Here is an 11,588-nt window from a genome sequence, read left to right on the forward strand (position 1 = left end):
TTGCAGGCTTTTGCATAATTAGTGTTTTCTTGACTTTTCCCCATTCTCCATATCTATTATAAGTCTACACAATCATTTCTATGCTAATATTCAACTCTATTGTCATTTTTTTCTGTTTCAAATCTGTGATGCTGAATTTTGTGAGGAAAGTGAATAAAATTATGCCTCACTGTACATTGAACTTTAGCCTCAACTTGATGGTTATTGATAAACTTTCATTTCATGCTTTCTATGTCATCTTCCGACCCATCTTTCAGTGGCTTCTTCTCCCTTTTATCATAATACTCAAACCTTCAATTTCATAATTCCTATCCAAAGTTTCTGGCTCATTGTATAAGACTAAGACCTTGGACAGCAATTTTTCCAAAATTGTATTCCTATGTCTTAAAAATATTATTGTTCTATTATCTGTTTTATTTTTGGACCTACATTTTGATCAAGAAAAAAAATGATTCTTTTTTTTCTTAAGTTTTTTCTTTCTCTTTTCATTTGAAACACTTCTCCCTTTCCTACATACTCACTTTAGCAATTATGTGCCTTTCACTTGCATTTTAGTTGTCTCTGATAGCTACTTTCTAGTCAAAACACTTATTAGAATGGCTATCACCAAAATGACAAGAGTAAATAAGTGTTGGCAAGGATGTAGAGAAAAGAGAACTCTTGTGCACTGTTGGACATGTAAATTGGTTCAGCCACTATGGAAAACAGGATGAAGTTTCCTTAAAAAATTTAAAGTAAAACTATCATGTGATCCAGTAATTTCACTTCTGGGTATATATCTGAAGGAAATAAAGGAAGGGTCTAGAAGAAATATCTGCACTCCCATGTTCATTACAGTATTATTTACAGTAACAAATATGTAAACAACCTAAGAGCTCAACAGAAGAATGGAAAGAGCTCAACAGATGAATGGATTAAGAAAATATGGTAAACATAGACGACGGAATATTTTTCAGCCACGAAGGGAAGGAAATTCTGCCATTTATGGCAACATGTATGAACCTTGAGGGCATTATACTAAGTAAAATAAATCAGACAAAGTCTTATGATCTCAGTTATATGTGGATCTAAAAAAAACCCAAAATCACAGAAACAGAGAACAGATTGGTGGTTCCCAATGGGAGGTGGGGAAGGGGAGAATAGGGGAAAATGGTTGAAGTTGGCCAAAAAGTACAAAATTTCAGTTATAAGATAAACAAGTTCTAGGAATGTTATGTGCAGCATGGTGGCTATAACAATATTGCACTATATATTTGAAAGCTGCTAAGACAGTAGATCTTACAAGTTCTGATCACAAGAAAGAAGAAGTAAAATGTGAGGTAATGGCTGTTATATAATCTTATTGTGGTAATCATTTATATATATATAAAATCATAATGTTATGCACCTTAGGTTAATACAATATTAGGTGTCCATCATGTATCAATAAAATTGGAAAATATTTTGCTCCAGGTCTCTCAAACAAACAAAAAAAAAAACCTGCCAATAACCTCCATAATTCTTTAAGCTGGTTTTATATTTCTCTTTTACTACAAACTACAACACTGTAATTACAACACTGATATTACACTGATATTACAACACTGTAATTACCTTAGTTTCTCTTAAAATTTTTGATTCTGTTCAGTCTATATCCCTTGTTCTTAAAAACAGTAACATTTTCAGGGGTAAAGGAGGCTCTATTAGTAACTTTACACTTAACGTTCATTCTTTAATGCTGTTTGTCTTTTATCATTTATACTGGTCTCTCTTTCTCCTACTATGTTTTAAATAAAGCATGGCTGTACTCATCCTTTTTTCTCTTTGGGGGGAAATATCACTGATTAACTTTCTAAATATCTCTTTAATCCTTCTATTTGGAGAGGTTTTTCAGATTACTTCAGAGCTAGAAATCTGGATGATGATTAAGTTTCTGTCACTTGGATGCACTTATATAACCCTTCAAAGACAGGTGAGGGGTAGGGATTTTTTTTACATAATTTATATTTCTCTTTCCATTTTTTGCTTTTGTTATTTCTTTTTTCTTTATTTTTCTCCCTTCCTACATTTATAAGCAAAACATCCTTTTGCTTATAGACATAGAATGAGATAGATAGACATAGAATGACTATCAGTGGTGTCATTTCAATGTCAATCCTTCAGCTCATTGGATGTTGAGTGGCAGTTGTGTGGTGACATGAGGGTAGAAACATCTTTTAATGTCTGAAATGCAGGTGTGATTTTGCATTAACACATCTAGTGTTGTCTTCTGATGCTGTAGCTCTCCTTTCAATAGTTCTGTGTTTTTCTGCCAATTCTGAAGATTCATCCTAGAACCTGTTTCTTCAGACATTATGACAGGTTTTTAAATACTTATTCCTTATTTTAATGCTTATTTATTTTTGAGAGACAGACAGTATGAGTGGGGGAGGTGCAGAGAGAGAGGAGGAGAGAGGATCTGAAGCTGGCTCTGTGCTGACAACAGAGAGCCCAATGCAGGGCTCAAACTCATGAACTGTGAGACCATGACCTGAGCTGAAGTCAGATACTCAACCCACTGAGCCATTCAGGCATGCCAATACATATCATTTTTTATTACTTATTACTTATTACATTATATTACTCTTTTACCTACTTGAAAGTGACTTCATTTACTATCAAGAGTTTGATTTTTGTCTCTTTAGTAAATGACTCAAAAATCTACATATTTCACATCATCAGTATATTGGAAATGGAAATTGGTTGAAGGGTTGATTTCACAAGCTACTGTTTCTGGCACTTTAGACAAAAATCAAGTATTACTTTGAGTTTAGAGCTTCTCAACATTAAAAATAAGTTGTGATACTCATCTCACATGGCTGCTTGAGAATAAATGAGATTATGTATATGGCAGCATCTAGAATTGTTACTGATATATTATTTGTTCAATAATTTTAAATGTATTTTCCCTTACTTTATTTTTCTTCTCTTTTTTTTTGGAAAGAATTCTGTGTTTTTTTTCCTACACAACATTGCAACCTGTGTTAATATTCATAGTTGTTATCAATTTGTTCTGTAGTTTGTTAATTAGACTGCTCCTGGAAGTATCATTTGAATGAAAGATTGTGTAAGAACACCTAAGTTGTAAGAAATTGTTATTATTTTTGGTAAAAGTATCATTTAGCAAGAAATTTTTAATTTTTTAAAAATTTAAGACATTTATTTTCCATTTTTTTAATTTAAATTCTAGTTATTTAACATATAGTATAAATTTATTTCAGGAGTAGAATTTAGTAATTCATCACTTACGTATAACACCAGGACTCATCATAAAAAGTGTCCTGATTAATACCCATCATCCATTTAGCCCATCTGCCACCCACCTCCATCCATCAAGCCTCAGTTTGTTTTCTATACTTGAGAGTCTCTTCTGTTTTCTCCCCTTCATATATGTTCATCTGTTTTGTTTCCTAAATTCCATATAAATGAAATCATATGGTATTTATCTCTCTCTGACTGACTTATTTTGCTTAGCATAATACACTAGTTCTATCCACGTATTGCAAATGGCAAGATTTCATTCTTTTTGATGCCTGAGCAACATTCTGTTGTATATACATACCATATTTCTTTATCTATTCATCGGTCCATGGACACGTGGGCTCTTTCCATAATTTGGCCATTGTTGGTAATGCTGTTATAAGCATCAGGGTGCATGGACCCCTTCAAATCAGCATTTTTATATCCTTTGGGTAAATACTTAGTAGTGCAACTGCCAGATCATAGGGTGGTTCTATCTTTAGCTTTTTAAGGAACCTCCACAGTTTTCCAGAGTGACTGCATTTGCATTCCCAAGAATAGTTTAAGAGGGTTCCCCTTTCTCTGTATCCTTGCCAACATCTGTTGCTTCTTGTGTTTTGAATTTTAGCCATTCTGACAGGTGAGAGGTGGTATCTCATTGTGGTTTTGCTTTGTATTTCTGATGATGAGTGATGTTGAGCATCTTTTCATGTGCCTGTTGGCCATCTGTATGTATTTCTTTGGAAAAATGTCTATTCATGTCTTCTCATTTTTAATTGGATTATTTGTTTTTTGGGTGTTGATATTTCTAAATTCTTTATATATTTTGGATACTAACACTTTGTCAGATATGTCATTTGCAAATATTTTATTTCTCTGGGCCCTTTCTCTCTCTCAATCTCTCTCTCTCTCTCTCTCTTTTGGAAGTCTGGATAGGGGTTTAACAATTTTATTAATTCTTTAAACAAAACAGTTCTTAGTTTTGTTGATCTGTTCTACTGGCTTTTTGGTTTCTATACCATTTATTTCTGCTCTAATCTTTAATATTTTCCTTCTTTTGCTGGTTCTAGGCATTATTTGCTGTTCCTTTTCTAGCTCTTTTAGGTATAAGGTTAGGTTGTGTATTTAAGACTTTTCTTCCTTCTTGAGGTAGACCTGTATTGCAATATATTTCCCTTTTAGGACTTCCTTTGCTGCATCTCAAAGGTTTTTAACCATTGTGTTTTCATTTTCATTTGTTTCCATGTGTTTTTTAATTTATTATTTAATTTTCATGTTAACCAATTCATTCTTTAGTAAGATGTTTTTTTAATCTCCATGTATTTGATGGCTTTCCAAATTTTTCTTGTGGTTGGCTTCAAGTTTCATAGCATGGTCTGAAAAATATGCATGGTATGATATTGACATTTTTGTATTTGTTGAGGGCTGATTTGTGACCCATATAAGATCTGTTCTGAAGAATGTTCCATGTGCTCTCCATAAGAATGTGTTCCACTGATTTTAGATGAAATATTCTGAATATATCTATTAAGTTCATCCGGTCCAGTGTGTCATTCAAAGTCATTTGTTTCCTTCCTGATTTTCTGTTTAGATGATCTGTCCATTGTTGTAAGTGGGGTATTAAAATCCCCTAATATTATTGTATTATTATCAATGAGTTTCTTTATGTTTGTTATTAATTGATTTACATATTTGGGTGTTTCAATTTGGGTGCATGAATATTTACAATTTTTAGATCTTGATAGATAGACCCCTCAATCATGATATACTGCTCTTTTTTCATCTCTTGTTATAGCCTTTGCTTTAAAATCTAGTTTGTGACATATAAGTGTGGTTTTGCTGGCATTTTTTTTTTGGTGTCCATAAGCATGATTGATGATTTTCCATCCCCTTAGTTTCAATGTACAGATGTCTCTATGTCTAGAATGAGTCTTTTGTAGGCAGCATAGAGATGGATTTTTTTAAATCCATTCTGACACTTCTATGTATTTTGATTGAAGCATTTAGTTCATTTACATTCAGAGTTATTATTGATTGATATGAATTTAGTGCCATTGTGTTACCTGTAAAGTTAGTATTTCTTGTGATGTTCTCTCTTCCTCTTAGTGTTTGTTGCTTTTGGTCTTTTTTCCCCAAAGAGTCCCCTTTAATATTTCCTGCAGGGCTGGTTTAGTAGTCACAAACTCCTTTAGTTTTTGTTTGTCTGAGAAACTCTTTATCTATCCTTCTATTAGGAATGACAGCCTTTCTGGATAAAGTATACTTGGCTGCAGACATTTTCCCACCCAGCACATTGGATATATCCTGCCATTCCCTTTTGGTCTACCAAGTTTCTATAGACAGATGTGCTGTGATCCTCACCTGTCTTCCTTTGTAGGTAAGGACTGTATTCCCTTGGTGCTTTCAGGGTTCTTTCCTTGTCTATGTATTTTGTGAATTTGACTCTGATATGTCTTGGTGATGGCTAGCTTTTGTTGAATTTAATGTGAGTTCTCTGTGCTTCTTGGATTTCGATGTCTGTTTTGTTCCCCAGATTAGGTAAATTTTCAGCTACAATTTGCTCAAATAAAACTTCTGCCCCTTTTTCCTTCTCTTCTTCTTCTGGGATGCCTATGGTACAAATGTTATTACACTTTAAAGAGCTGCTGATTTCCCTAAATCTACATTCATGATCCAATACCTTTGTTTCCCTCTTTTTTTTTCAGTTTCCATGTTTTCCATAGTTTTATCTTTTGTATCACTGATTCTTTCCTCTTCTTCATCCACCTTCATTGTCATTGTATGCATTTGGTCTTGCATCTAGGTTACAGAATTTTTTATTTTGGCCTAACAATTTTTAGTTCTTTTTTCTCTGTAGGAAAGAATTCTCTAGATTCTTCCATGCTTTTCTCAAGCGCAGCTAGTACCCTTATGATTTTTTTTTCAGGAAACAATGATTTATTTTGTTAAGGAGGAGGACATTAAATTCTAAAACTTGTTGATATGTATAAGCACATTTGTTAATAAAACAATGTAATTTTTACAACATATCTAATCACAAACACTGACATCCAACTACTTCCAAATGTGTAGTATAAGTTAGAGTTGTTTTATTCATACTAATGATAATGGAAGTGACATGTGCATACAATGAGTTTGTGGTTGAAGGCCCAGCTAATTAGGATCTGTGCCCTGTGGTTTTTGTTGTTTATTGTGATTAAACCCCACAGAATAGAGTCTGTCCCCATGTGTTTGTTTTATGAAGAAAAATGATAATGTGATATTGAATTAATGATCCAGTTTGTCAAACTGGGAGACTATTGGCCTAACACCTTCCTAAAGTATAGCTGCCAACATGTTTAGTTTGGTTCCCTATGATTATTGTTTTATTTATTTTATTTTTTTTAAACGTTTATTTATTTTTGACAGAGAGAGAGAGACAGAGCATGAGCGGGGGAGGAGCAGAGAGAGAGGGCGACACAGAATTGGAAGCAGGCTCCAGGCTCTGAGCTGTCAGCACAGAGCCCGAGGCAGGGCTTGAACTTACAGACCGCGAGATCATGACCTTAGCCAAAGTCGGATGCTCAACTGACTGAGCCACCCAGGCACCCCCTATGATTATAGTTTTAAATTCTGGTTCAGACATCTTACTTTCATCTGTATTATTAAATCCCTAATTGTGACTTCTTCCTTTTTTTCCCCCCCTTTTGGAGTGAGTTCCTCCACAAAATTGCCATTTTGTGAAGGTCAATGTTTTTTTGTATGTGTGTGATTGTTGGGAAAGCCTGAGTATTCCTATTCCTGAGAGTAATGGCCCTATTAAGAAGAGGCCTAAAAAATAATAAAAGGAAGCTAGATCCTATTTCCTCTGGAGCTGAAGCTTTGCAGCACTCTATTATCAGTCGATGTGGTGCATGCAAGGGGTCTGTGCTGGTCTTCTGGGATCTGGGGGTGGAGCCTGCTGTGCTGATTCTCAGACTGACTTGCCCTATTAGAGATGCACCTGCCTGGTGCAGGCGATAGAGCTTAGTGAAGGACTCTGGCCTCCACTGGGCGCATTGTTTTGCTCACTGAAGTTGGTCAGTTCTGATGACGTGGGCAGAGGGGGAGGGGCAGGGAAATGGCATAGCTCAGTTCTCTCCTTCCAGGAGTAGGGAGTTCACATACATTCACTTTCCAGGAAGCCCTTACAGAAGAGCAAATAATCACCTCTTTTGTGTCACTAGCTTCTGCCAGATCCCTGTCTTTACACTGACTGTGTCTAAGCTGCCTGCATGCCAGACAACACAGTACTTCTGTTTTTTTTTCAGGCACAGGGCTGGGTTTTAAAGCTCCAAACTACAAATTTTAGGGATCTGTGCAATGAGGACCTGCTCTGATCTTCTGGGGGAGGGTCTAACCATGCTTTTGCCATTTCCTGGTTTGTTCCAAACAACATCACAGTGGTTCATATTTCATGGTAAAGCGCTACAGAAATGAAGCCTGCACCAAAGTTTGCTGCCCTCAGCTAGTGTCTTTGTTCCTACGCTAGGGAACAGGGTAGCACGTTGGCACTTCAGGGTTTTTTTGTTTTGTTTTGTTTTTTGTCCTCGGAGAAGCCATTCTGCCACTCTGAATTGCACTACAAGATCTGTTTCCTGCCATGCAACCCAGAAGATCCTCAGAGCACACTGCCTGCCCCCAGGTCTCCACCCTCCTTCCCTCAGGAGCACCACTAAGCACTACTCTGGAGATGGTGCAGGCTTCCAAAACTTCCGACTTTGCACTCTGCTGATCATAATAACTTGTGGTAGTCAGCCCTTCTCCTTTTCCCAGTCAGTGGTGCTGGGGAAGACATTCTCTTATGTAATCCCCTGCACATCTTTCATTCTGTCTCCTTCTTTCTCTCATACTCCTCTGTCCATGATCAGGACTAACCTTCACAGTGCAGTTCTTTTCTCCCCCAGATCAACTCTCTGCAACTCCTGTCTTCCATGACACGGCCATTGTTTCTACCTCTAGCTGTGCAGTTTTACTCTCTCAGTCCTCACATCGATTTCTTGGGCGTTCAAAATGATTTGATGTTTAGTAGTGTTCAAAGGATGAGGCAACTTTAAGGTCCCCCTACATCTCTGCCATCCTAACTCACCTTGCTTACTTTCTCTTTTACAATTTTCCCCACACTTCTAATCTTTCATTGTGTATATATTAATTGACATCTAGGAGCTATTCTAGATAAATAGTATCTAAAATAGAAGCAACATTTAATAAGCCTGATTTTCTCAACTTTTTCTGCAATGAAGATCTTTAATGTTATTCTCCCTATATTTAATGCCACCCTATGAGCTTATTCATATTTTCATAAGTTTCTACCTTGCCCAATCCATGATAAATTCCTATTAAGTATAGTATCAAAATGTTTCTAACATATATGTTTCTTTCCACGACTGCAGTTATTCCAATTGAATGCATTATTTTTCTAGAAAATTTTGAATACGTTTTTACTTGCTTTTGTGTTCTATCCACTCCTTGCTTCCTACCACTGCAACTGTCTATTGTGTAAATTCGTGTGGATGAGAGGAGATGAAGACATCAAAATATCAAAGTATTGTACTAGTGGTGCCATTGTTCTTCTGAAGAACTTTGAATTGCTTTCTGTGTTGTATATACATTTCATCCTACCTCCCTCTATCCTAAGTTCTGGCTACATTGGACTCATGGTATTTGTTGACATTTCCCTCCATTTGACAATTGCCCACACTCTTTCTCCCTGCAATTCCATTACCTCCAACTGCTTTCTTCACCTGACAAAAATATTTTTTCGGTTTCTTCCGTGAAAAGGTATAGACATTTTCAACTTATTTCTTAAAGGACAATGTTAACCCTCTTGCAAGATTAGAAAGTTAGGTCTTTTTTATAAATCTCATTGACATATGAATCTGCCTATTTGTTTCTTAACTCAGGACAGGTGTTTTACTTATACTATTTTATATCTTGGTGTCTTTAACTGAGTGAACAATCAGAAAATATTTGGTAAGGTGTTGCTTCTATTCCAGTTTTTGGGATTATTCATATTATTAAAATATAAGATATTATAATATAGGTCTCTAATAAATAAGTAGAAAAAACATAAATAAGAAAAGTCCCTCCACACTGTATTAATGGTATTTGCACACCTAAGGCATTGTGGGAGCTCTGTAAATATCAAAGCTATTACATTCTGTTCTGTGGGACTGAAACTTATTTCACGGGTTTCAATTTTAATCCCCTTTATGGTATTTAAATAACTTTGTTGTGATAGTGTAAGAGTCTCTAGAACAAGTAATTTCATTTTCAATTAGAGACATTTATTGAAAAATACATTATGTATGTATTTTTAAGAAATGGAAATAAATAGGAAAGAAAGGCCAAAAAAAAAAGAATTTCCACCTCTTGATGACAATAATTTATACAGTCTGTTCAGTTTAATAATTGTTTTTAATTGATTTATGTCTTGTAGTCTATTTGGCAACTTAAAGATAAGAGCCAGATATTTCTCTTCTGTTTAGAAGTTGTACAGACTATGATTTATTATTATTATTTTTTTAAATATTTATTGTTTTTTTTTTTTTTGAGAGAGAGAGAGAGGGAGAGAGAGAGCAGAGCAGGGGCAGAGAGAGAGGGAGACGCAGAATCCAAGGCAGGCTCCAGGCTCTGAGCTGTAAGCACAGAGCCCATCGTGGGGCTCGAACTCATGGACCATGAGGACAGGACCTGAGCTGAAGTTGGATGCTTAACAGACCAAGCCACCCATATGCCTCTCTACTTTAATATTTAAAATATGATTTTCTAAACTGTAGTCTGATTTTAGTTCTTGATATTAGACATGGAAAATAGGAAATATATTTCAACTCCAATGTGCGCATGGGGATGTGGGTGTGGGTATGTGTATATAAGTGTGTGTGTGTTGGGTAGAAGTAAGGGACAACTTTGAAGTAAGAGAACTTTGAAATTTGACTTATTTTTCTCTTAGAGTCTAATATTTAATTTATTTGGAGAATTTTGTTGAAGTTTATGTAAAAATTCTATTATGTGTCATATAAAAGCAATCTTTAGATGTGTTCTATCTTGACCGTCAGGGGAAAAAAAAATATCTTAATGTTTCTAAAAAGTTTTAATTAAATAAACCTGGAATCTAAATAGAGTTTTGAGTAACAAATAATATCACTGCAGTGTTGGAAACATTAGTTAATTTATCTTACTCTCTGATACATCAATCCCCATCATTATTACATGAACACATTGTTTTATAGTTATTTTAGTGGTTCTACTTTTTAAAAATATCATATGCTACCTATTGAGTTATTTGATGTAAAAAATCATAAGTTTACATGTAAATAAATTACTGAAAACTCATTGAGATTTATATTTCTCTCTAGCAGAAAGAGCTAACGAAATCTTTAAATATATATGTCTAATTTTTGAACTTTGTCTTATAAATTTTTTATTCTGGATTTTTTTTCCTTTAAGCATCTAATCTCCAGAGCCTATCTTCTGTTAAATTATATATTTGAGTCAATTCCATACAACTGTGGTAAAGCCACAAACACCTCAATTTCAGTGTGTTCCTGACTAGACTACACATAGTAAAAATGAAGACATATTTTGATTTCTGATCATCTTAGACTTGGTAATACATACCAATCTAAATCTTTATTTCCCTAATACTTGTTTATAATTTTTGCCATGTGCTATGGATTTAACAGAGGAGAATTTCATGATAATGAAATTCTGAGTGAGGGAATAAGAAGACAGAAAAGAGAGTTAAGTTAGAATTCAGATTAAAAAGGTCTTGTGGAAACACTAGTTAATTCAGAACTTCAACAACAACATCACACAGTCAATAACCTAATATGAAGAAGTTGAATTTCTTGCAGTGATCTTAGGGATATGAGATAGAAATGAGTCAAGCTGCATTCAAATTTGTAAGGCAAACACATCACTATAATCCCTTTCTACATGATTATAATCCCTTTCTTATACAGACTATACAGATTTTGTTCCAAAAAAGGATTTAGAGCTGCACCTGAATAAAAACTAATTTTGGTGATCTTCTTTTTACAAAGATCATTATTATATGAGAACAGATGTTTTTCAAGAATTCTATGAAAGTGTGAGAATACAAAATCATTGTTCCTCAAATATTAAACACGATGGTCTTCAGCAATAAATGTTCATGAGAGGAGGGTGCCAGGAAGATGTTTAAGGAGAAATGATCCAGCTCCAAATGTTAAAGAAAACTCTTTTCTGTCATGACTACATACAGAGAATAGTTTTATTCAAAAAGAGATTTACAACTGCTCTACACTGATAAGCAGAAAGCAAACTAAAAG

The sequence above is a fragment of the Acinonyx jubatus genome, chromosome E4 (genome assembly GCF_027475565.1).
Source record: "Acinonyx jubatus isolate Ajub_Pintada_27869175 chromosome E4, VMU_Ajub_asm_v1.0, whole genome shotgun sequence".
Lineage (NCBI taxonomy): Eukaryota > Metazoa > Chordata > Mammalia > Carnivora > Felidae > Acinonyx > Acinonyx jubatus.